The 27891-nt window shown below is 40.1% G+C and overlaps 1 long non-coding RNA gene across 1 annotated transcript; it reads left to right on the top strand.

The window, feature by feature from the left end:
- The first annotated feature begins 94 nt into the window (after nt 1-94).
- LOC309626471 lies at nt 95-26526 on the top strand. Its single transcript, XR_014243215.1, has 3 exons — nt 95-11996; nt 25627-25690; nt 26415-26526. It is a non-coding gene; the product is annotated as an uncharacterized lncRNA (long non-coding RNA).
- Nucleotides 26527-27891: the final 1365 nt, after the last annotated feature.

The raw sequence follows: 27891 nt of genomic DNA, 5'->3' as shown, positions 1-27891 counted from the left end.
ACATACGCTGTTAAGATGTTAATTTATCCCTAATTGATTTCTAGATGCCATGAATCTTATCAGAATTGCAGTATTTTTTGTAGACATTGACATATAATAGGGAAAACAATCTTGAAAAAGAATAATAGAGTTAGAGAATCTACCTTTCTTGCTTTAATTCTTTATAGAGCAACAACAGACAAGAGACTGGATATTGACATGAGTATAGACAAACAGGTCAATGAAGCAGAGTAGAGAGTCCAGAATTACACCCAACCCTATATAGTCAATTGATTTTCAACAGAGACACTAAAGCAATTTTTTTTTTAATTTGAGAAATGGCCCCACAAATCCTTAAGTTAATCTTTTCTACTCTTTTAACTTATAATGGATTTATAATGATCAGCTCACAGAAAGTCTTTCTCTTGTTACCTCATATGAACAATTAAATTCTTCTTGGTTGCCCCAAATCCATTTCACATTTTGGCTTTTACACTTATATATTAAAAATCATCTTGCTTCCTATAAATATATTTTAATTTTTTTGTTTTGTTTTTCTTTTTTTTTAACATCTTTATTGGAGTATAATTGCTCTACAGTAGTGTGCTAGTTTCTGCTCTATAACAAAGTTAATCAGCTATACGTATACATATATCCCCATATCTCCTCCCTCTTGCATCAACACTAAAGCAACTTAAGGGAAAATATGAGTGTAGTGTAAGTGCCTGACATTAAGCTTTTGACTGCCAAAGCATCCATTTCAAAAGACATCCATCGTGAATAAACATATTGCCAGCTGTATGACACAGCTACTGGCAAAACAACCAGATAAGGAACTAGACTGCTCTCCCCCAAGATGTTCCCTCTTTCAGAAAGACCTAGATAACTGACCACTTGAGTGACCCTACTTCTCCCTTCTCACACCCTAATTCCCACTTTCATGCTTTAAATTAGCCAATAAAGAATGAACCCCCAAACCCTAGACACCCAACTTTTTGACCCTAATAAAGGCAGAGTCCCAGGTCCACACTGTCTCTGCCTGTGACCTCACTGTGTGGTCTCTCCAGCATGACCTATACCCTCTAGGACCTGTGAGTAGTATATCTTGTTGCTCAAAGCCCCCTAATAGTTTCTTGCTGAAGTGCATCCTTTGATCATAAAAACCTCAAGAGTTGGCCCAGCCATAAATAGTGGCCCCAGTGGAAGAAATGTCAGTGGAGCTCCCTATGTGTAACATGTGCTGGGTGAGCACCATAGGCCTTCCTAGCCAAGGGCACTACCATCAATAGGCTCAGGACAGATTGAAAAGTAGGTCTTTTAACAAATCGTCTTGAAGCAATTGGGTATCCACATGGAATAAAATTTATCTTGATACCTACCTCACTCTGCACGCTAAGTTCATCCAAGGTGGATTAGAGAACTAACTGTAAAAATTACAACTATAAAACTTCTAGAAGAGTCATCAGAGACTATCTCATGACCTGGGGAAAAAGTAATATTTATTAGACAGGACCCAGAAATTACTAAGTATCAAAGAAATATTGATTAATTATATTTCATCAAAATTTAAAACTTATTAAAAACACAGATAAGAATACAAAAGGGCAAGTCACAGACTGGGAGTATTTGTAATACTTATATCTGGAAAAGAGCCTCTATCCAGAATATGTAAAGAATCCCTCTAATTCAATTATTAAAAGACCATCTCATAAAAACATGGGCAAAGCAATGTGAAGGGACACCTCGCAAAGGAATTTGTATGAATAGCCAGTAAGCGTATGAAAAATGCTCACCATGTTGTCATTGGGGAAGTGCAAATTAAAGTCATGAAGAGATATTACTAGACACCCACTGAAAATGGCTAAAATTCAATATACCGGGCAATCAGAAACTGCATGTATTGCTGGTAGGTGTGTAAAATGGTACAACTTCTTTGGAAAATGTTTAGCAGTTTCTTGTCATGTTTCTACCCTATTACCCAGCAATTCTGCCCCTATGTATTTACTCAAGAGAAATGAAAACATATGCCCACACAAAGACTTGTAAACAAGTGTTTATAGAAGCTTTATTCATAATAGCCCAAAACTGGAAACAACCCAAATGTCCATCAGCTGAGGAGTAAATAAACCTCAGCAAGATTAAAAGGTTAGTGTATTCAATCACACAAAGGACCGTTTCAAGAGACAAGGTGTGCTTCGATCAAACCAGAGGGCCTCTAGGATGCTTTAGGGTGATGTCCTTCTGCCATCTCACCAGCCACCTAAGAGACTGAAATGATTATCCTGAAAACATTGGTAGGTGTGGCTTTTATCAAGCAGAATGGAATCCAGTAAAATTCACGGAAGATCCACAAACTTCTTAAGAAAATTGTTTCAGCAGAAACGTTGCCAGCTTGGGCTAAAAGGGACAAAGATAGCAGGGAATAAAATGAGGCTGTGGCACTCCCCAGGTTCTCTGGCAGGAAGCAGGCTAATAAAACTACTCAGCTGCAAACAGGAGCCACCTTTCGTAGAAAAGTAAGGATGATTCAGGGGGTGGAACCAAGAGCCCAGAAGGTGAATCCATGAACCGGGGAGAATTATTCCCAGGCCTTGAAATCTAATCAGGAAATTCCCATTTGCTCAGCTGGATTTCAGAACTGCCTTTAAGAGATAGGTAGGTTTTTACCTTCCATTTTCCCATTTTTTGAACCACGATATCTGCATCTGTTATTCTGTGCCTGTCCCACCATTGTATGTTGGGAGCAAATGGTTTGTGTCGTTGGTTTCGAGTATCCACAGATGGCGAGACATTGTGGCCCAGCAGCCATGCTCAATGAATTTCATCTAGTAGCCTCATTCCTACCTGGCGCTGATTTAGATTCTGGATTTGAGATGATGACATTTAGATGAGATTTTAGACTTTGAATTGTTGCTGTAGTGGGATGAGACTCTTGGGAACTTTCAGAGGGTGTAGATATATTCATAGTTTACATTTGGGAGGGACGTAAGTGATGGAGAGACAGAGGCGGGCTGTGGTTGGCAGAAATCTGACATGGTCCCCAAGATACCATCCCGTGTTGTACACACCTTGCATAACGCCCTCTCCTTGCTTGTGGGCTCGAACTGTGAATATGAGCTGATATGCTCCCATGATTCGGTTACAAATCAGCTCACCTTGAGTTCAACAAAAGGGGGGGGTAATCTAATCAGGGACACTTACAGAGAAAGGAAGCAGCAGTAACTATGATCTTGCTGGCCTGGGGGGGAAGCAAATAAATGTCCATGTTGTGAACTAGAGCTACCTATTGGGGCCACATGACAAGGAACTGTGGGTGGCCTCTGGGGGCTGAGAGTGGTCCCTGGTAACAGCTAGCAGGATAAGGGGACCCCAGTCAAACCACCATAAGGCAAGGAATTTTCCCAACAACCAGTGAGCTGCTAGGACGACTCTAAACCTCAGGTGAGAGTAGCAGCCCCAGCCAACACCTTCATTTCAGCCTGGTGGGACCCAAAGCAAAGAGCCCAGTTAAGTTGTACCCATCCTCCTGACCCAGGGACACTGTAAGACAACAAATTTGTGTTGTTTTAAGCTAGTAAGTTTTACAGCAATTTGTTATACAGCATAGAAAATGAAGATATTTTTCCTAAAGAGATGCTCTTTAAAAAATAAATATGGAACCGCTTCCTTCTTCCCTGAAATCACACAAAACATGCAACTGAGACTCAGACTGAGACAGGGATGAATGAGGTTCTTTACAAGCATTGACTCATTACTGAGAACGGTGAACATGCAGAGCTGGTGTGCAGAGTAGCCTTTTACCAAATTTTGAAATTCTAATATTTTAAGATAAACAGATGGAGGAATGGACAGGTAAGGGAGGCAAAAATGTCTGCCCAGAGCTTTCCCCCAGATTGAACTGACGTGCTGCTACCCACAGTATTTTCACCGTTGTTCTCTACTTCAGACATATCAGATTCTCCACTTCATTCTTTTCGAATTTTCCGTCCGAAGTGATGCATTCTTTGACAATGTTCAGGGAATGGAAAAGGTGAAGTAATAATATTAAAAAAGTGTCACCGCTGGGGCAACCCCATTTTTTATGATACATGTGGGTTCTGAATATCCTTCAGACCAAAATATCATCATTCTAATGCCTGGCTTCACCCACAGGGGCCACCCCCATGGGTTTATGATGCCTCGATTAAGAGATGACACCAGACACCAGTATTTTAAGTGACCGTTTGATTGAAGGCATAGGAGATTTTGGACCCCAGGGGAACACATCATATTAAGATCCCAGGTGGGTGAGAGGTGTCTCTGATAAAGTAAGAGAAGAATTGTGAAGGGGATAAGGCCAAGGAGAAGAGCTTCAGAAGTTGCCCCAAGAGCACTGTCATACAGATGGTTTTTAGGAAAACAGATACATGGAAGTCAAATATCTGGAAGTTGATTTTTTAAAAACTACCTGGTCCATGTACAACCTGGAAAGTTTTCATGTAGCCCTTATTACTTAGTTTGGAAATTGCAAATTCAAATAGTCCAGAATAAAATATCTAGTAGTATGACTTCCAAAAGTATGGACCAGAGCAAAACAGGTCTTCTCCTGTTCTCCTGACTTGGAAGAGACATTAAAAAAAAAACAATTACTGGAAATTACTGCAAGAAAACTTGATTCAAAACAACCAAGGTCTTTTAGTTTCATTTTAGCTACACAGCAGAAAGCCATGTGGGGTGTGTGTGTGTGTGTGTGTGTGTGTGTGTGTGTGTGTGTGTGTGTTTTCTTCAGTGTGTCTCTATAACACATATTCTGAAAACCTAGCAACTTGAACTGATAATACAACTGTGAATATTTTTGCATTAGTCAAGTCTTATCTAATATGATAGCTAAACTGGGGCATCCAGGCACAAAGACCCAGCTCAGGGATGGTGTTCATTCAAAATATCCCATTGCCCCATAGGAAAAGCCTGAGCATAAAGTTTCATATTACTTTATCACTCAAAGTATCATCATCCAAAAGACAAATGAATTCAAGGAGATGACCTCTATTTTGATAAGGTCTTTAAAAGTAACAATTAACATATTTGTCCATTTCATTTTGTTCTTTGACTTACAATGTGATTAAAGTCAGGTTTTGGTGCATGTCAGTAGGAAGGTAATATATTTTCAGGATCCAAAGTGAAGTTATACATCTACTCTTTGTTGTGGTATAGATGGAAAGAAGGGTTTGCAGAGTTTCGCTGCACCAAAACTCTGTGAGCAATTCATTAACCTTCAGGGAACTGCCATTTATTATATCCAAAGACAGAGAAAATCAAAACTTAATCCATCTCAGGGGCAGCCGAGGTAATGAAGACAGGTCAATAACATTTTCGTGATTCCGACATAACATTTCAGCTCTTTGATACAAGGACCGTAGCTCACTGAGTGAAATGTAGCAAGGAATATCCTCTATATGTTATTGTGACTCTCCCCTGGCATTGCTTGCCAGAGATGACCCACTTTCCAGCAAGCATCTGGCAAGTCTGTTTAATTTAGAAATTAAGAGCAAATTTCAAAAGCCATGTTGGGGAATGGAAACGAGCCCTAAATTTGGAAGATGTTTATCAGTCAGCGTTCTATTATGTTCCATTCAAATCTGTAAGCAGCTATTACACACCAGTTTACACTTAGCACCAGCAATAACAATTATAGTAATAATAATACCTGCCATTTTTGACTGTTCTGCACCAAGGACTGTTAACATACATAATTTTGTACAATTCTTACGGTAATCCTGTGAGACCAATTTTTTTTGTATCCTTATTTTATATACAGAGAAAGTGGTAGGAGAATTGTGTTATCACAAGGCATCAAGGTATATATACATGCTGAAACAAAAGAATTTGCATCACAGCATTATCATCTTCATATTGAAAACAATTTGGTTTCAGTAAAATACAAGTTTAATCTGTCACGTTTTGTCAATGTTGCTAATTTTTATCAGTTTTACACTTTTCCTTATTTTTAAATTCCAAGTTGCATGTTTAAGAATCGTTAACATAAGCGCTTTATACCCATTTATATTTTTATATTTACATGGGTTTAAATTAAAACTAATTTAAGTCAACAGTATATAATGTATTGTGTTTTCTTTTAAGGGATCTACATTTTCTCAAGTTTGTGAAGCACTGGAGTACATTTGAGAGCTGTAAGAAGATTAAAAAAAAAAAAAAAAAAGCAGAACTGGTAATGTTTACCCTGGAGGGAAGAAAATTAAAGGTAAAGAATTAAAGAAACACATCAAAAGAGTCTTAAATTATTTAAAAGATTGTTGTCCAAAATAGCGAATTTTTTTTCTTCATACCCCCAAGTGCTAGAGCTGCAATTAATGGGTAGAAGCTACACAAACAAAAAATCAAAGTCGTGGCAAGAAATAATGAGCTACCTTGTGTAGAAATTAATTTCCTTTCATTGGGGGCATTTCAACATAGAATGCTAGTTTGGGTCTTGGGTGTAGACAGGAAGGGTAGACCAGAAGACCTTTAATGTCTCTTCCTGATTTGACACTCTGATTCTTTTTTTTTTTAATATTTATTTATTTGGTTGTACTAGGTCTTAGTTGCAACAGGTGGGCTCCTTTAGTTGCCACACATAGGCTCCTTAGTTGTGGCACGTGAAATGTTAGTTGCGGCATGCACACTGTGAGTTGCGGCATGCATGTGGGATCTAGTTCCCTGACCTGGGATAGAACCCAGGCCCCCTGCATCGGGAGGGTGGAGTGTTAACCACTGCACCACCAGGGAAGTCCCGAGACTGATCCTTAAGGAAAGAGCATTGAAACTAGGAAGACAGAAGACAGAATTCACCTCATCACTATTTCACCGGGGCTAGGTCTGTTTGTGATGAAATCTAAAAAACAAGCAACGTCTCAAAGACACAGAGACACCAATCAGGAGAAGAAAACAAAGTCGAGTAGCTGTCATCCCCAAGAAACCTCCTTAAAAACTGAAGTGAATGCAGGGAGGAAAACAATGAGCAAGTAGAAGACTCCTCTTCTTGGCTTGTGGAAGACGACCTTTCCAGTACCTCTTTCATATGTGTATGCATCTTGATTGGGGTTCTGTCTCCCCAGACTTCCCTTCCATGACCCACTGCACTCCTAAGAAAAACATAAAATTGGCTCATTCCTCACTCCAGAGACGTCCTGATAGAAGAAAAAGTCTTCATTGATAGGAAGATAGTAGGTGAACGAAAAAGAAAACGCAACACTCTGCTAGTTTAAGAAATAGACATTAAAGCTGGCAAAGAACTAGGTGAGTTTGGTGGAAATATTCCCATCCATTTCAAAGTCCAACATCCATAACTTTTAAAAAGGGTCAACTGGAGTTACAGTAAATAAACAAATAGAGACCAATGGAGTCTCTTCCTCCCCTTCTGTGGTATGAAAGTGTGTTTGCAGTTTTAAATTTTTGTGAAATGTAGATAAATGAGAAACACGCTCAAAATTATTTTCCATTTCTGTAATAAGCACAGGTAATATTTCTATAAAGCCATGTTGATTCAATATACCCAACTTGACCTCCAGTTTAAAATAAATAAAACAACCCAAATCTTACTTTTCTCTGGTTCATAGATCGTCAAAGAAAAATGAGTAAAATATCCTGAAATTATGCCTGAGTGGTCATATATTTCCCTTACCTAATGGTTCCATGTTCTTCTAACACAGCACATTCTTTCTCCATTTGTTTATTTATTTTTTGGCCACACCGTGCGGCACGCAGGATCTTAGTTCACCAACCAGGGATCGAACCCACGCCCCCTGCACTGGAAGTGCTGAGTCTTAACCACTGGACCACCAGGGAAGTCCCTAGCACGTTCTCTTTCTCATCCAATTTAATACCACAGTCTACCTTCTCACTGGTCTCAATCCTCTAACCCTGTCTACTTTTCCTTTTTCCTATAATTACCTTTGAAAAAAATCAATAGCATACTTCTTCATTTTATTGTCTTCCCCTGCTAGAATGAGGACACCACGAGAGCAGAGATCTCTACTATTTTTTCACTAATATATTCCACGCCCAAAACAGGGACTGACACACATCAGGCATGCAATCCATATTTGTTAACTGAATAAATGCCAACTGTCTATTTCTTATCTGTTTTTTCACTACATTGTAAGTTCCTTGATGACAAGAACCATCTCTAATTTGTAATGATATCCCAGCAAACAACAAGCACTTAAAAATGTTGAATGAGTTGAGAAAGGAAAAAAGAACAGCCCCTGACATTTAGTAGCTGTCCTGACACTTCTGAACATCTAGGCCGTGTTATTATCCTACTAAACATAAACAATCTCACAGAATACCAACCTCAAACAAGGCTACTCTGAGACCATGATAAAATGAGATGAAGCAACTTCATAATTTTGTCTAAGCACAGAAAAAAACAAGGTCATTATGCCATTTACAAATACCAAAACACCCCTGCCCCATCTCTTGGTTGAAATGGGTGATGCTACTTCTTTACCAATTACAGTTTTATTCTCATTTCACTCTCCCCTCCCTTTCTTCAAAGATTTATTGAGATACTCATAGACATTATTCAATCTAGAGAAAACCTCTATTTCCTTAGATCCTCCCCCAACTCATCCTAATCCTATAATTTGTTCTTTTTAATACCTTCTTACTGGAACACCCCATTTTCCTGCATAATGTGTGTCCTCACTTGATGCAATAAGTAATTAGTCCAACTTGTTTAACTACTGGTGTGTTTTTGGTAGCATTTAGCTGAAAAGCATTGACAGAATAAATGAATTAATTGATGCAAACATTTCATAAGTTACCTGCCTAGGGACTCCTTAATATATTAAACTTTACAACTTCCTGAAGCCATTAAAAGGAAAAGAGTTTCACCCCACTTCTTCTCCAGCGAAAAGCCATTCTCCCGTCTCCAGGAAAACCTCAGGAGATGTGTTTCAATAGGATTTGGTGATCTAAAAGTAAACCCATAAATCAAGGATGAAGGATGTGAAAGCCTTTATGGATCATTTTTAAGTGATCATTTTAAATTATAAAATTAGGTATGTTACACATATGTTGTGTATTTATTCACAACCACAGTGTCATGACTTATAAACCCAACAAATTCCAATTATATCTCTGATCTGTAGCCAGTTACTTTTCCAAGGTATCAATAGACCTCAGCAATTCTTTGAAGTACAAAATAATAAGTATCACTATAAAAATCTGTGTTATATAAACCCAGAGAAATTACAATAAAGGGAGGACAGGGAAGGAGTAAGGATTTGGAAGTCATTCTTGAAGAACATGGCATCCAAGATAAATGCCTGGACAGTACATAAAGGTGATGAAAACAAATCTTATTTGGTCTGTTGCAATAGAGAAGTGAGTCCAGCATATACTGATGTTTATCTTCCATCTGTGCAGAGATGACTGGGCATTTTAAAGGAGAATGCAGGAGTAGAGGGGGGGAGGATTGGGGTTGGAGCAGTGTTAGGGAAGCGGAAATTTACAAAAAGAGGGAAGATGGTTGGTCAATGTGATTAGTCAAGAAGAGGGCCTTTGTCAAGGGTAAGATTGATGGAGCTAGTCTGGAGCTCTGTGTCCCCACACAACTATCATATATGGCTTTTGCCAACATGGTGAATAGGTTACTGGTGTAGACGGCAGTAGAGGCTGAACTTGTCTCCACGACTTCCACACGACCCTCCCTCTGTGTGTAGTATCCAGACGGTTTGAGTGTCTGACCCCATTCTCAGCTTATGGGGGCAGGGGGGCTGGTGATGGGGAGGTTGGTGGATCTGAGCTGGTGAAGAAAGTCTCTGCGCTCTTGGTTCGAGCACCCCAGGCCTTAGCCAGAGGGCACACATCATGCCCATAGCCACATGGGTTCACAAGCGTGGGCCAATTTGTGAGTGGCTCACTACTTCTGCTGAACAGTGGTGAGAGATCACCACTATCTGTGCAGGAGTGATGTTGAGACAGGAGGGACGGGGGCAGCATACAACCTTTAAAAGAATGACAGCCGTTGGATATGACATAAACTGGTTAGAACCAACTAGGTCCAAGATGGCAGAAGACTCAACTTGCAGTGGACCTTGAGCCTCATTATACCCTCATTTTAATACATTAGCTAAATGACACGCCCTCAGGCACCATGACAGTTCCGAGGCTGATTATAAAAGGCCAAAAAGTGGGCAGTGGCCCAATTCCTGGAAATCCCCGCCCCATCCTCAAAATAGTTGGAGTAATCCTCTCACTTGCTAGCCTATGAAATCACCCAGCCCATAAAAACTAACCACCCCATATACTGGAGCCCCTCTCACTTTCTGAGAGGGTTCACATTCTATCTATGGAATGTGCATCTCTCTAAATAAACCTGCTTTCACTTTACTAGGGCTTGCTCTTGAATTCTTTCCAGCACAAAGCCTAGGACACTCACTTGGAGGCCCATCCCAGGAGCTCGCTGGAGACCTGGGACGTGACCATTCTCTCGGCCCCAGTCTCGGGCAACAGTGTGGCTCAGCTGTAATTGTTACCAGCTCCCTCCCGTGAGAGCAATCAGGCTGAGGATGAACTGATATACAGAGCAAGACAGAGTGGAGAGAAACATCTGGAACTAGAACCAGAGCTCTGATTGGACAGTTGAGCCTGCGCTGCCTCTAGCCAATAAATCTCCCTTTTAGTTTACGACACTCTGGGTTTTTGCTTTTCCATGTACTACTTTCAACTAAAAGCATCCAAACTGAAATGTAAATTTGAATATGCTCTTTGGGGGAAAAAATAGTACAACCACAATCAGAGGATAAACTCTTCATTTGTGTTCAAAGGGCTTGCTACTAGAAATAATAAATTCAGAATTGTTTTTGCAATTTAATGGTTCGGTGTTTCATATGTAAGAAGAGGGAAATTTCCAAGCCTATTACTCCACGGGGAAAGATGGTGTGTAAGTGGAGCCCAAGTAGTGGTCACAGACCACATCCTTTTTTTTTTAGAAGTTTATTTATTTATTTATTTATTTATATTTGGCTGTGTTGGGTCTTCGTTTCTGTGCGAGGGCTTTCTCTAGCTGCAGCAAACGGGGGCCACTCTTCATCGCGGTGTTCGGGCCTCTCACTATCGCGGCCTCTCTTGTTGCGGAGCACAGGCTCCAGACGCGCAGGCTCAGTAGTTGTGGCTCACGGGCCTAGTTGCTCCGCGGCATGTGGGATCTTCCCAGACGAGGGCTCGAACCCGTGTCCCCTGCATTGGCAGGCAGACTCTCAACCACTGCGCCACCAGGGAAGCCCCAGACCACATCCTTTGTACTCAGTGCTGTTGCTCCCTGGGCACCTTTTATTATGCCCTGGCATCAATAGTTGGTTATTCCTAAGTATATGTTAAAATACAGTTAGTTAGTGAATGATGATCCCTCTTAACTTCATGTACCATAATGATGGCAATTTATTTGAATAGTTGGCTTAAAAAGCCACCATATTGAACTAGGCATAAACACATTGACACGCAAACACCTTTTATACCCTTGTTCTCTCCACACTCTTATCATTATCTCCTTATTAAACAGCAAAGTTCCCTAGAAATGCCCCAGTTAGACATCATTACTAAGCATTTTGTCATCACTTTCTAGATTAACGTGAGTAATTCTACAGACTGCAGCAATGAGTCAATATCTTGGTGAAACACTTGAAATGAGGTGTACAAATCCCTTTGTAAATTGCTTGAAATCAACACAAGCTCATCCCTAATGACAGACTACATCATGGTAAAGGTCTCTCTCTTTTCCCTCCTAGTGATTGCATGCTCTAAAAGGAGAGTGGATGACTCACAGCCCTTGGGAATTAACTCTCTGACACAGCGTTGGATCCATTTTCAGCTTTACAGCAGTGAGCATTTGGACCAGGTCAGGACACTGGATATTATATTAGGTCTTCTTCCGGTATAGATTAGAAGAAGAGACATAAGCAAAATGTACCTCCCATGGTTGATAACCATCCATGTCTTAAAGGATTAGAAAGAAGACTTTCGTGGTTTCAAAGGTAGGCGCTAAGGATAAATCACCAGGGTTCAGATCCTAGCCCTTCTCCTTCTTAGTTGTATAACCTTAGGGAAATTATTTGATCCTTTTTAAAAAAATATTTCTTTTTTAATATTGAGGTATAGTTGATTTACAGTATAGTTTCAGGTATATAACATAGTGATTCAATATTTGCATAGATTATACTCCATTTAAAGTTATTACCAAATAATAGCTATAGTTCCCTGTGCTGTACAATATATCCATGTTGCTTATTTCTTTTATACACAGTAGTTGTGTCTCTTAATTCCATACCCCCATCTCACTGCTCCCCGCTTCCTTCTCCCTACTGGTAACCACTAGTTTGTTCTCTAAATCTATGAGTCTGTTTCTGTTCTGTTATATACATGTGTTTGTTTTATTTTTTAGACTTCACATATAAGTGATAACTTAGAGTATTTGTCTTTCTCTGTTTGACTTATTTCAATAAGTATAATACTCTCTAGGTTCATCTATGTTTTTGCAAATATTACTCAGCCATTTCATTCTTTGTGATGGCTGAGTAATATTCCATTGTATCACATCTTCTTTATCCATTTATCTGCATCAAAGGAAACTATCAACAAAAGGAAAAGACTACCTACTGAACGGGAAAAAATATTTGCAAATGATATGACCAATAAGGGGTTAATAGCTAAATTTTATAAATAGCTCATACAACTCAGTATCAAAAAAACAAAGAACCCAATTTAAAAATAGAGCTGAATAGACATCTTCCCAAAGAAGATGTATAGATGGCCAACAGGCATATGAAAAAATGTTCAGCATCACTAATCATCAGAGAAATACAAATCAAAACTACTGTGAGACATTGCCTCACACCTGCCAGAATGGCCATCATCAGAAAGACTACAAATAATGAATGCTGGTGAGGATGTGGAGAAAAGGAAACCCTCCTACACTGTTGGTGGGGATGTAAATTGGTGTAGCCACTATGGAAAACAGTACGGAGGTTCCTCAAAAAACTAAAAATAAAACTACCATATGACCCAGCAATTCCACTCCTGGGTATATAGCCAAAGAAAACGAAAACACTAATTCAAAAAGATGCTTGTACCCCAATGTTCACAGCAGCATTATTCACAATAGCCAAAATATGGAAGCAACCTAAGTGCCCATCACCAGATGAATGGATATTTGATCCTTTTTTTTTTAACTTTTATTTTATATTGGAGTATAGTTGATTTTCATTGTCGTGTTAGTTTCAGGTGTACAGCAAAGTGATTCAGTTATATATATACATGTATCTATTCTTTTTCAAATTCTTTTTCCATTTAGGTTAATACAGAATATTGAGCAGCATTCCCTGTGCTATACAGTAGGTCCTTGTTGGTTATCTATTTTAGATATTTGATCCTTTTAAGCCTCATCTTCCCTTTCTGTGAAATGGGTATAGTAATAGTACCTATCACATAATGTTTTGAGAACTCAGTGCTTAGAAAGTGCTCAGCCACAATGGTTACTAATGGCCAATAAAAGCTTATGGTTTTACAGAGAGGAAAATGATAATCCGATGTAAAAAAATGAACATTAGTATAAATGTTTATACTTATATTTATTCTTACTACAGTCTTAGCATCTCAGAAGAGGCACTTGGGACATTTCTGAGATTTTGAAGTCTGAATGAAGGTAGATCTTTCAATGTGGGGCTTAATTAGGAGTACGCAAAAACCAAGACATGATAGTCCAGGATTGGAGATTATAGCAATGCAAGAATTTCCAGGCAAGAGGTTCAAATAGTCTTGGGGTATAAACTGTAGTCCAATGTTTTCTAAGAGTAGTCTATGGAAATTCTTGAAATGAGCAATAAGTTTATTTCAACTTTTATTTTTCTGAGTGAGAGTTTCCCGGAATAGCAAAATTATGTAAATGAAAAGATTGGAATAATAAAGTCACATTAATGTGGATGATAAGCTGTGTGGATTTCCATTTTCAATGTAAAATAAAATAGAGTTAACCCAAAATTGATTTCCATGGAAACTTTCCTATGATTAATTTTTATAGCAAATCTCAAATCAAATCTTATTTTCTAAAAAGTTCTGCTAAACATCTTTGTATTCACTTAGTACTTCCCATCTATGCATGGAAGAAAAGGAACCATGAAGGAAAAAAATGGGCCTTAGACTACAATTTCTTTTCAGAGAATCCCTATTTGCAGGATGGATAAGCAAGTTACCATAATGAACAGGAAAGGATTACATCAAAGGTCTGGTCCCTTTATTTAGGACAGTCTTGAGGTTTAATCTGGGGTCACACTACTGAAATTCTTTTTTTTTTTTTTTTCCGAATGGGAAAATCATTAAAGAGAACATGACACCAATTTTTTCTCCTTATCAATCACCTGATTCCACTGTATTTTCCCAGCAGGTAAGCACCCTCCTGGCTTCCCATCCCTCCTTTAATTTATATTCTCTAGATCCATAGCACAATCAGTCCCATTGCTAACACTTCAAATCTCATGGCCCTTTCTTCCTATGCCCCACTGACCTTGCAAAACACCATCCGTTGATGAACTCAACTATTGCAAATAGAGAGCCATGTTCACCTAAACGTAACCGTGCAAAATTGTTGGTTATTTTTGATAGATAACAGTAGTAGGGAAAGTTTGAAGTGGGTGAGTGTTGGCTACTTCCTCCCAAATCTACCACTTGGTTACAATAAAATCAGGTCACAGATCAAAGACCTCAGCACATGTGGACATTTTGTATACAATCACTTATTAGCAAGCAGGTGGGAAGAGTTCTGTAAGTTCAGCTCTCTGACCTTTTAAAGGTCTGTCTGCATCTTGCATGAAACTAACTTGACGCAGACAAAACATTGAAGAAACAGGATTCTGCCATCCTTACGTTTGTCACACAATCCGAAAACTTTTGACCAATGTCTAGACCCAGGTCCACTTAGAGATATATTTCGCCCCTGTAAGTGTTAGTGATGTCTCCAAAATATTTTAGGCCAACCATATATCTTGAATACCACTGATCTCACCACTGAGAGCCCATTTCCAACAATGATGTTAATTCATAAGCCTCTAAAATTACAAATAAAAATGTGTCCTTAACATTTATTATGCTAATTAGAGAAAAAGCCTAGTGTTGATCAGGGATTAAAAAGAGTGAAATTCCTTGTGGAATTAATGTTATGAAATGTGGCCTTTTTGACACCTCTGAAAGGTGAATTTCTAAGATGACAACTGACTACCCCCTCAGAGCAGACTTTGTCAATCTTTTGAATCTGGAGGAACCCTTTAAATGATTTCCAGGATACAAGATGTGAAAGAGGTATGATATATGTGTCATATGGTACATGCACATGGAAATTTGTTTCCCTTGTTTAAAACTAAAAATGACTTTTTAACCAATCTTTGCTGGAAAAAAAGGCAAGACACACAAGTTATGCTTAGTTTTGAACCTTTCTCAAAATGAAACTCTTCCTTTCCTTTTCAAAAAAAATTAAACCCTCATAAAGCAAATCTAATGAATTAATCCAAAATAGAATTTAATTTTTCTCAATTTGATGGTTCGATAGATTTTATTCCAAGATTATCAATTTACTTTAGTAAAGGTTATCTACAGCATGAACATTTATTGACAAACAATAAATAGCAAAGCTTCTGAAACCACAAACCAAAGCAATAGGAATAAAAAGTATAGCTCAAGGGTTTCCCTGGTGACGCAGTGGTTGGAAATCTGCCTGCCAATGCAGGGGACACAGGTTCGAGCCCTGGTCTGGGAGGATCCCACATGCCGCGGAGTGGCTGGACCCGTGAGCCACAACTGCTGAGCCTGCGCGTCTGGAACCTGTGCTCCGCAACAAGAGAGGCCGCGATAATGAGAGGCCCGCGCACCGCGATGAAGAGTGGCCCCCGCTCGCCGCAACTGGAGAAAGCCCTCGCACAGAAACGAAGACCCAACACAGCCAAAAATAAATATAAATAAATAAAATAAATTTATAAAAAAAGTATAGCTAAGAAATGATTTGAGGTAACACTTTGAAAAAAAGACTTTCATACTGAGTGATACAGTCAAGCTCAAATACAGACCCAGCAGTTACAAAGTTATGTGTTGATTTTTTCGTCTCTTTGTTAGGCCTATACATGCATTTACAACGTGTTATTTTTGAAACTGAAAATAAAGAATGAAATTTACTTCTTTAAAGTGAAACCTGTGTTTGTTTGGTGCTGCATGAAAATTCAATTCTGAGCCGAATCAAATTTCATTTTCAACTGAAATGCAATGATTTTTTGCCCTTGGTGCTTGTGATACAAGACAAAGCTTGCTCTTCTATTTGAGGAGTTGAAAACTGCAGCAAAATATCCATTGTTTCCCTGTGACACACTTCTTAACACAGAAAAGGAGAGATCAGGAAACCTCACCTAGAATATGCAATTGGGCTGCAATGCACGGAATTCTTTCTTCCCTCAGAACTGTGTCCTTACCCCAGCAAGAGTTAGAGAAATGCTCCCTCGCCTGGTCATGCACTTGTGTTTAAGACAGGGAAAATAGGGGTCAATTTTATTCTTCATTCTTCCAGGTCCTTTTCAGCAAGATTGACATTTGTTGATAGCCTTAGGCCCAAGGAGCAAGGAAAATATCTCAAGATTTTCTTTTACAACATTATTTTTCCAAAAATTCAGTTTTCTTCTAAATCCCAAAATTTGGAGTGAAAACATTATCTCCAGGGTTTTTCAAAGATTTGTTCAGCTGATTCACATGATGAAAAACATCTTCCAATTTGGCGAGTGTCAGTAGCCATCCTTCATCTTCGAAGCATTCTGCAAAATATGGTCTTCTGTATTCTTCAGATTACCCCTAAAACACACTAGTGAAATTTCTGTTTGTAGGAGATACATTTTTTATTGGAGTTTTCACTCATTTTTTAAAAAAAATCTCCAATTGAATTGATCTTTGCCTAATCAAACTAATCATATTTGTATCATCATCCAAAACTTTTTCCATTTCCCCTCCAGTAGTTTTTGACCCAAGCACCTGTTTACCAACAAATCAATGTGTTATGAAGATGTCAGGGTATTCTTGTTTTCCTAAAGAGGGAAACCTCTCACAGGGTGAACCATGAATAAGGTACTTTCAGTACAGACTCTAACACAATTCTTCCAAATTAGATGCTTTGCTTCAAGATATGAAGACAAAACAGAAAATATATCCTGGCCTTGGCTTGTTTTGATCAGGTTTTTGTATCTGACAAGGTTTCCTGAATTTCATCATTATTTACAAACCTTATGAATGACACAGTTGGTGTCAAGCTAGATGAAGATGCTGTTTTCATCAGTTTATTATACAAAACCTTTTCAGCATCCAGTAGCTTGTCACCAATATGTCAACCGCTCATACTGTCTGAGATTGGAAGCTTTTCCATTTCTTACACTGTAAATTGTCCTAGCATTTAACTCAGTATAATTTTATGTGCTGGTTCTCAGCAAAGGCATAATTCATCCTTTTGGAGGCATTAAGTTCTGCTTCTAAAAAACTGCTTTCTTAGCCATCTTACTGAAAGAGATTTTTCTTCATGAATGTCTTACACTGCTTGTTTTGAGATTCTGAAGGCTGTTTAAATAGTACCTTTACTTTTCAGATTTCACATAAAGTATTTTTCAATTTTGCCAGAGTCATTTCTGCCTTCATCAGTTCTTTGCCACAGAGAACACAAAATGGGCCGGGACACCTTGGATGACCCGTAAAATCCATTGATAAGCAGTTTTCATTGTACACACGAACAGACAGACTTCCTCTGTGCCCTTTGATGCGATGAAATGACTCAAAAGATTGTAAGTCATCACTTCATCACTTCATCGGAATTGTGTAGGTCTAGATCTGGAAATCTCTTCCATCTCACATGTCATTTTCAAAAAATCACCACATGATACCTCAGACGTGTTGTTTGAAAATATACACACAATAAATTATAGCACAGGGTGCATGATGAAAAGCTGAACCAAAATTGCAAAAAATACAAAAATGTCACAATAAAATTCTCTTCTAACCCGCATAATCCACATCTCACAGTGTTTACAACAGCAAGATGGCAGGAGGGGAAGCTGGGTGGCAACACATAACAATTCCTTCTTTGCAGTGAAAAGTCCATCCAATTTCCTGTTTCTACACTGGGTACAATTTGTTTGCTCCAGTACATCAATCGGGAGTAGGAGAGGTGATTCCTGAGGGAGAGGCTGATACCTCCAGTATAGGGTCCTCCACTACATGCAATATGGCACTAACCAATTATCAACAGCCTCTCCAATTTGCATAGAAAATAAGAATGGACGCAAGCGAATAAACACAACCCCACTGTTACTGCCGTACAATAGGGCTGAAGGAAATTCTTCCAGGGCTGCTAGGTCACTAGGAACACCAGCATTCAATGGCATGCCAAGTTCAGAGAATGGTGGTTACTGCTGCATTCACCACCTCTCACAAAATCACTAGCTAAACACATCCACAGGATTCCATTTGAGACACTCGGTCCTAGAGTGTAGCTTCAACGAACACGCACATGTATCTTACTGTTTATGCTAAAGTGTTTTTTTTTTTTTTAATTTTTATTTATTTATTTACTTATTTATTTTTGGCTGTGTTGGGTCTTTGTTTCTGTGCGAGGGCTTTCTCTAGTTGCGGCAAGCGGGGGCCACTCTTCATCGCGGTGTGCGGGCCTCTCACTATCGTGGCTTCTCTTGTTGCGGAGCACAGGCTCCAGACGCGCAGGCTCAGTAGTTGTGGCTCACGGGCCTAGTTGCTCCGCGGCATGTGGGATCTTCCCAGACGAGGGCTCGAACCCGTGTCCCCTGCATTAGCAGGCAGATTCTCAACCACTGCGCCACCAGGGAAGCCCTATGCTAAAGTGTTTTTAAAGTAAAACAACAGAGGTCAGCCTGGTGACCATCTTCTCCCCTCACTGTCGTCCTTAGGCATCTGAGTGTTTCTGAAGACATTCACATGACCGGACTTCAGTAGGGACATGTCTAATGCCATAAAACATTAAGTAGACCCAAAGGTGAGGCAAGAAATAAAACATGGGAGAACTTGGTTTTGTAACTGGACCCAGCAAGGAATTATGAGCTCAGAACCCAGAATCTGGGTTCCAGTGACATGGGCTGACATCACCACCACTCCCCACCTGTCTCTCCAAGTCCAAAGAAGGGAGAAAGGATTCTCTTACCTGGAGGATCTTGATTCCTGGGTACCCCTCAATTTTGAGTTCATCTCTGTGAAACCCCAGGGAGCTATGATCACTTTCCCCATTAAAAAAATGTTTATCTTTTAAAAAGTCTCCTTTACTTTTCGTTTTTGGTGAGGAAATAATGAAACGAAGTGAAAATGACCTTAGGCAAGTCCAAATCATTATTTTCACCAACTTTTCAACCCAGACCAACATTTGGGGTCTGGCCAGGTTCAACTGGCCTCATTTTGAACTCATGATCATAATCTCAAATAAACGCTCATCATGGCATGGGAACCCTAAGAGGCATCTCTTGTGAGCTTGCTCTACCAGCTTCCCCCAAGAACGGGTTCATACCTTTTCCTCTCTCCTCAAACCGTACATGGACCATCCCTCCATGCCTTCTCCATAATGTTCTTACTTTTGGATGACTCCCCTCATACTTCAGGAACTCCCTCACATCCCCATCGCCAAATCTATAAACCTATTTGCAATTGAGCTGAACTTTCCTTTCTTCCCTTCTGTTAACATGAACGAAGCACCCTCCTTTTATCACTGGCAACCTCTTTGCTTGTGGCCTGGATCCCTCTAGCCTTATCCCTTACAGACTTTAATCCTTTATGTCCTTTATCCCCTTTCTCTTGCATCATCAACTTCTCTCTCAACCAGGTCACTTCCATCAGTGTGAAAACATGTTCTAGTATCTCTCATCTTAAAGATAAAATGAAAAATAAACTCTTGACCTTATAGCTCCTTCCAGATGTTAAGCATCTCTTTGACCCTTTTCACAGAAAAACCACTTGAAATAGTCTCTTTCCACAAACTGTTTCCACTTCCTCACTCTTCAGTTTACCCCAAACTGATTTTCATGTCTGTCACTTCACTGAGCCTGCTGTTGTCCCAGTGGCCACTGTCTTCCAGGTTACCAAAGATGTTGACTATTTTCTACCCTTTGAGCAGCATTTTCTGCAATTCACCATCCCATCTTTTATTTATTTTTTGCTGCGAGAATATTGATTTTTGTAACAGCTTTATTGAGATACAATTTACATACCATACAAATAGTTCATTTAAAGCATATAATTCAATGTTCTTTAGAATATTTACAGATCTGTGCAACCATCACCACAAGTTTTAAAACACTTTTGTCACCCCAAAAAGAAATCCTATACTCTAGCCATCACCCCCTAATCTCCCCAGCCCTCCTCCCAACCTGAGGCAGCCAATAATCTACTTCCTGTCTCCATAGATTTATCTATTCCAGACAGGTCATTTAAATAAAATTGTACAATATGTGATCTTTTGTGACTAGCTTCTTTTGCATAGCATGATTTCAAAGTTTATCCATGCTGTAGCTTATATCAGTATTTCATTCCTTTTTATAGCCAGATAATATTCCATTGAGTGGACATACCATGTTTTATTTATCTTTTCATTTCTACTGGGTATATACCTAGGCGTGGAATTACTGGGTCAAATGCTAACTCTATGTTTTATCTTTTGAGGAACTGCCAGACTGTTTTCCAAAGTGGTTGTACCATTTTACGTTCCCACTGGCAATGAATAAAGGTTCCAGTTTCTCCACATCCTCACCAGCACTTGTCATTTTCCATTTTTTGGTTATAGCCATCCTCGTGGATATGAAGTTTTATGTCATTGTGGTTTTGATTGGCATTTCCCTGATGACGAATAAGCATTTTTCATGCATTTATAGGTCAAGTTTAGATCTACTTTGGAGAAATGTCTATTGAAATCTTTGCCCATTTCTTAAAGTGAGTTACTTGTCTTTTTATGATTGAGTTGTGTTATTTATATATTCTAGATACAAGTCCTTAATAGATATATGACTTGCAAATATTTTCTTCCAGTATGTGGGTTATTTTCTCACTTTCCTCATGGTGTCCTTTCAAATACAAAAGTTGTTAATTCTGATGAAGTTCAATTTATTTTTTTCTTTTGTTGCCTATACTTTTGGTGTCATATTTAAGAAACCATTGTCTAATCCAAAGTCACAAAGATTTACTCCTGTGTTTTCTTCTAAGAGTTTTAAGTCTTAACTCTTGCATTTAGGTCCATTTTGAGTTAATTAGTATATATGGTGTGAGATAGAGGTCCAACTCCATTTTTTTGCAGGTAAATATCCAGTAGTCCCATCATTATTTGTTGAAAAGCCTATTATTTCCCCATTGAGTTAATAGTTTTGGCAATCTTGTTAAAAACCAACTTACCATAAATGTGAGAGTTTATTTCTGGGTTCCCAAATCTATTCTGTTAATCTTTTTCTCATAACACCTTGTTCTCTTGGCTTCCAGACCATAACAATTTCCTGGTTTTTCTCCAAACTTTCTGTCTCCCATGTAGGTTCATCTGCTTCTACCAGCCATACATCCAGGATTTAAATTTGTCTATTCACCTGCTAATGTGACATGTTCACTTAGATGTCTCCTAGGCATTTCACACTTCATATGTCCAAAACTGAACCTTTGCTTTTCCCACATATCAAAGTTTTCTTATGCAAGTCTTCCCATCATAATAAATGGCATTTTCATTCACCCAGCTTAAGTTAGAAAGATGAAAATCATTCTTGTCTCCTTTTCCTAACTTCACCTGTGTCAGTTAGGATCTAGTCAAAAGACAGAAACCACATTAGTTATTTTAACAGAAAGAATTTAATATGAAAAATATTAACCAAATGTTAGATAATCTGGAAAGGAAACACAGAGACATCACAAAGATTGTAAGTGAAGGAAACAGCTACTGCTCTAGGGCTAAGTACAAGGATATGGTTGGAATTACTAAAAGTTTCAGATTATGAGACACTTGGATGGGATATTCCATGGAGCAGGGACTTAGACCTCTAAGGAGGAGTCCCCAGCTAGCTGTTGCTGGTATCTCAGGCTGGGGGTGAGGTGGAAATGAAGCTGAATCTGAGATTGTTAGGAAAACTGCAAACTGAAATTCACTGTCGCAAACTAGATGTAGAACCTTTGCTAAATTAATGCTGGCAGGAACAAGAAGGAACAGGTCTCTTCTTACCCTCCAGCTTTCCAATATTCCTTTAATGTCTCCTTTTGCCAGAGCCTAACAGGTTGGGAGCTGACAAAGCAGAAATATGGTTTTGAAGAGTCTCCATCTTAGTATTAAAAAAAAAAAAAAATCAAGTGTGTAAGGGTGGCTTTGGAGCTAAGAAACATTAGCTTAATAACCAGCACAGTCCACTATTTTGATTACTCAGCACCCATACATCCTATTGTTTCCACCTATGTTCTCTGAACCCTACTTGCCTCTCTAAATTTGATCCCCAATTCTCAGTGCTTTGGCCATTCTAACTTTCTTTCAGATCCTCAGATTCACAAAATAAATTCGTACCTTGGGATCATCACACTTTGCCTGGACCACTCTTTATTCCCATGCCAGATTTTTGCCTAGCTAGTTCCTTCTTATTTTTAAGTCTTGGCTAAATTATCTCCTATAAATAATGGGCTTCCTAGACCATGCAGTCAAACTATCAACTGACCTTTGTTCACAGCACTTTGTTCTTTTCCCTCATTGCACTTACTGTATATTTTCATTATATGTTTATTCCTGTGACTATTTGTTTTACGTCTGTCGCCATCAATAGAATGTAAGTTTCAAACTTCCTTTGTTCATCACTTCTTATATAACACCTAGCACAGCTCCTGACATTTAATAATGCCGAATAACTACGGGTTGGATGGATACCATACTGAACAAATTCACTGTGTTACCAGAGCGATCATATTCACCCAGAAAATAATAAATTTTGGGTTGGGTAAGTGTTGGGTCAGTAAAGGGGGTGGGTGGGTGTGAGAAGCCTAGTGGGGAGGATGGTTTTCTCACTCCCATGGTAAGCACAGTGCACCAAAACCAAAGTTGCATTAAAAAAACAAATTCAAGAAACAGAGTCATAATCACCTGGGCAGGGGGACAAAATGCACACCTGCAAGAACTAGAAATTGGGAAAGGTAAGTTCAGATTATGAACACTTTGAAAGCCAAGCACAGAATACGTAGCTATTTGATTTCCTCTAAGAACCAGACAAAAAGGATTCACCTTCTGTTGCAGTGGCACTAATCTAGTTTAGCCATTAGGAAGTTCTTCCAATAAAAGCTGTGTGTCATTGGAATGGATTAACAAAGGGACTGGTAACATATCTACTTAGTAGAGGGAAGGGAAAATTTGCAACCTGAAAGTAAAGAAGAAGAATGAGGGAGTGAGGTTTCTCAAATTCCCATACAAGTTGCCCCTTTTCTTCTTGTTTATCACTGGCCCATCCTAACTGCCTCCAAACAAATCATTTTCACTACAAGGATAAGTGTCTACCAACACCCTTCACCAGATTATGAGGGAAATTGATAATTTATAGTGGGAATGGCTTCATGGACCCCAGGCTCAGAAGGACAACACACGTGATGGAATGTTCTCCTGTCTCTATCTTGAGATTCAAATAATTTTTGAACAAGGGATCCTGCATTTTTATTTTGCATCAGACCCTGCAAATTACGAAGCCGGTCTTGCTCCCAGTGTAAGTTCCGGGCCATGTTATGCTGAAACAATATCCAAACAATATCCAATCACCCTTCCAATTCCTGAGATTTCCACCCCTGCCCCTCACTACGGGTGATATCAGTACTGCTACACAATAAGCCCAGATGGGAAATCACACTAGCTTGAATGCCCCAAGATAAAGCTCACAAACTAATAAATCCTCTAGAGATGATTTTGCATGTAAGTAAACGAGAGCAGAGGCAGCCTCTGCTTTGGGGACATTTAAGAAGATGTACTTTAATGGAAGCTGCCTCTTTCCTTTCTCTATTACCTCAGACCCCTGGCCTCAAACCAGCTGTAAACAGTGTGAATTATCAGTGCGTTATTACCAATCCTAGTTTTCTTCTTAAAGGTTTGTATAGTTCTAGTTCTCCAAGTGTTTTCACCCACCGTTTATCATCTGATCGTCACAGTATCTGTGCGGTAGGCGGGGTGGACCTTACAATCCCGTGTGGCAACAGGGTAAAGAGCAGATACGGGAAGGCAGGCAAACCAGGGTCAAATCTTGTCTAAACCACTTCCTTGCCTATAAAATGGAGTTCTGTAGAAATTTAACATGAATATGTGTAAACTGCAAGTACAATGCCCGGCATGTAACATACATGTTATGTTACATATACAGGAGCTTTTGTTGTATGCATGCTTCCCTGGGGGAATTAAGGACAAGCATGGTCCTGATTAGGACCCATCTCACATCATCCTGGCTGAGACCTGGCTCTGGCAGTTCCCAGAATGCACCTTGCTCTCTCCCAGCCCGTTGGCTTCCCACCTGCTTCTCTGTCAAAAATTGCTGCTGCTGTGTTCCATCTGGCTAACCCCCACTCCTCCTTCAGACACATCTCATGTGGTCCTTTTTCTGAAACTTTCCCAGAACAGCCCTCCTATGTCAGGTGATCCTTCTTGGGCTCCCATCTTCCTCTCTTCTTATCACCATGGTTGCACAATGTTGAGCTATAGCTGTCTGGTCCCTACTTTGGCATCTCTGTTGTCTATACTGACCTATAGGGCAGGAGCTGTGTCTTTAATCTCTGTTTCTGTGGTCTCTGAGTAGTTACTCAACAAATATTTGCTCCTTAAATGAATGAATAAACAAATGAGTTTAAAAAGGTAAGGAGGAATTAATTAATTTGCTATGTGTGTGTATGTGCCCCCTGGTAACAGAAGTGAGATGCAAACCAGCCTTTATAATATCCTGGAGATAAGCCAGCATTCCATTTTACTGCTGAAATCAACAGGACACAATTTCTCTAAATAAAAAGGTTTCTTGAGTTTCCAGGAATCTGGCCTGTGACCACAGGCATAGAAATGGTAGAGGGCTGAATCTGGGTTGGGGGAAGGAACGTCACTCGATTGCAAAGATCATTTTTCTTGGCACTAGTCAAAGAAGAGGTCAGAGACATCTGCGTGTCCCAATGACATCACTTGGCCCTGCCTTGCACAATAGAGGAAAAAACTGTCAGGGCAAATTTCCCGTTTTTCTAGACATAGCTGGGTCACGGCCAAGATTTTCCTCCCCTCTCCCCACCCCTACTGGTCCCAACACTGAAAATGGCTCTTGGAACCCTGGATAAAATTGTCCAGAAAAAGCCAAATTCTTCATCAGATTTGCAGCCATGATTTCAAGGCACTGTTCTATCCATCTTGTCCCTTTATGCTCCCATTCCTGCAATCAGCTTCCACCCAAGAGAACCACCCTCTTCGAGGTGAGGGTTTTCATCTCTAGGCATTTCTTTATACTTAAATTATAGATGCACAGATTCTTAGAGCTACATAGCGTTGCTTTACATTTTTCAACGTTATATGTTATATCATGTTGTATGGATTCATCTTTAACCTACTTGTGTTTTTTTCAGTATGATATTGTCAAACTTACGCACATGGATATTTGCAGCTCTGAGCGAGCATCAGCCCCCTCAGGTGAGTATCACATGGCACAGCTGCTGGGTCACACGTGTGAGCCTGGTGGATGGGAAAGCAGAGGACACATCACATACAGGTCTTTGCTGCTTCTCATCTCAGGGTAAACTTGTAACCGGATGTCACAGGGCTGGGGGTATCTGTGGTCTGTTTTATCACATGTAGACGAGGCTGATCTCATTTCCTAAGCTTTATTCACATGTGAGTCTATAATCCAATAGTCTGTTATTGCCAGAAGAACAGTAGGCTGGAAGTCAGAAACCTCGATTCTGGTCCCTGTTCTTCCATAAAAGCCCATGGGACCCCTGGCAAGTTACTCACCTTCCCAAACCTCAGTTCCCACGTAGAGCGTAACTTGATTTCCATAAGCTGTACAGGTCTGGGGGAAACGTTTATAAGGTAGAATGCAGTGAAATGGTTGAACTTTGTACAGAAGGACCAAGGGATAATCACTTCCCAGTTGGGGGTAATCAGGCAAAGCACTTAACTTTTCTAAGCCTCATTTACCGCCTCCCCACAAATTGAGAAAATAACGATTCAATTATATAATGCATGTAAAGGGCTTAGTCCAGGCTGGCACGTGAAGAGTGATCAATGGCACATAGTGTTAGTAATATTTCTCTGGGGATGATCTTTTCTCTAATGTAATCTCAGTCCTTCTGAAAGTCTGCCCCGTACCTACTTCTGTGAGCCTTCAGAGGATGTCTTCCATCTCCTGCTACAGATTAAGCACCTGAATCCATCAATGTGACCATGATGGCCCTGAGACCTCCACCTGCCACAGCTGGAGCTCTGCTGGTTCTGACACCATGGAGGCAGCCCCCAGTGCCTGGGCCACCAGCGGTGGATGCACTACCTTTCTTATCACATTTCCCTGAATTAAAAACAAACAAAAACCTCTCCCAGGGGCTTCCCTGGTGGCGCAGTGGTTGAGAATCTGCCTGCCGATGCAGGGGACACGGGTTCGAGCCCTGGTCTGGGAGGATCCCACATGCCGCGGAGCAACTAGGCCCGTGAGCCACAATTACTGAGCCTGCGCGTCTGGAGCCCGTGCTCCGCAACAAGAGAGGCTGCGATAGTGAGAGGCCCGCGCACCGCGATGAAGAGTGGCCCCCACTTGCCACAACTAGAGAAAGCCCTCGCACATGAATGAAGACCCAACACAGCCATAAAATAAATAAAAAAACAAAAAAAAACAAAAAAAAAAAAAAAAAAACAAAAATCTAAAAAAAAAAAAAAAAAAAACCTCTCCCAGTCCTTATTGTTTCCTTTTGGCTTTTCAATCAATTGTTGATGTTTATTTTCAACCCCTTTTTTTCTGAGCACTCATGGAAGTCGGGCTGGGCAACGAGTCAGAGTGACAGAACTTTGCCCCTCCATCTCCCAGCAAAGGTTAGTTTTGTTTCTAGATCTTATGTTCCTTACTCTCATCTCTTAAGATGAGTTCTTTCCCAGGAAGCTGTTGGGTTCCTCAGGAAACCTGGTAGCCACGCCCACCTTGGCTCTGGCCAGTTAGGAGCTGCCTCTAGCCTCTATCTGTTGCTGCAGATTCCAGTGAGCCCTTTTTAGAAGAGCATTTCCACCTCCAGCCTACAGAGGCCTGACCTTCAGCGCTTTTTAAAGACACTTACCTTTCCCTCGTGTACATACTTCTCAATGCCTTGGGGAAGGACAAACCCTCTGGCTCCTCTTAGGGGACATAGTTAGGGAGTATGGTAGACAGAATCTTTGCCAACAAAGATGTCCACATCCGAATCCCCAGACTGTGAACCTGTTACCTCACCTGGCAAGAGGGACTTTGCAAGGGTAATCAAGTTAAGGATTTTGAGATGGGGAGGCGATTCTGAATTGTCAGGTGGGCCCAATGTAATCATAAGAGTCCTTGTAAGTGGGAAACAGACTAGTCAGAGTTAGGAAAGGAGCTGTGAGGATGAGAGCAGAGATATGGGTGTGTGTGAGGCGGATTTGAAGATGCAACCCTGCTGGCTCTTAAGGTGGAGGAAGGAGCCGTGAATCAAGGAATACGGTGGAAAAGGTAAGAACACTGTGCCCCCCCCCCACAACCCCCGGGGCTTCCAGAGGAAACACAGCCTGCCAACACCTTGATTTTAGGACCCCTGACTTCCAGAACTGCGATGAGATACCTTTGTGTTGTTTTCGACCGCTAAGTTCATGGTGATATGTTACAGTAGCAAAGGGTA

Source organism: Balaenoptera borealis (genome assembly GCF_965194805.1).
Source record: "Balaenoptera borealis genome assembly, chromosome: 3".
Classification (NCBI taxonomy): Eukaryota; Metazoa; Chordata; class Mammalia; order Artiodactyla; family Balaenopteridae; genus Balaenoptera; species Balaenoptera borealis.
The sequence above is the reverse complement of the archived record's forward strand: the minus strand, read 5'-3'. Positions and strand labels throughout refer to the sequence as shown.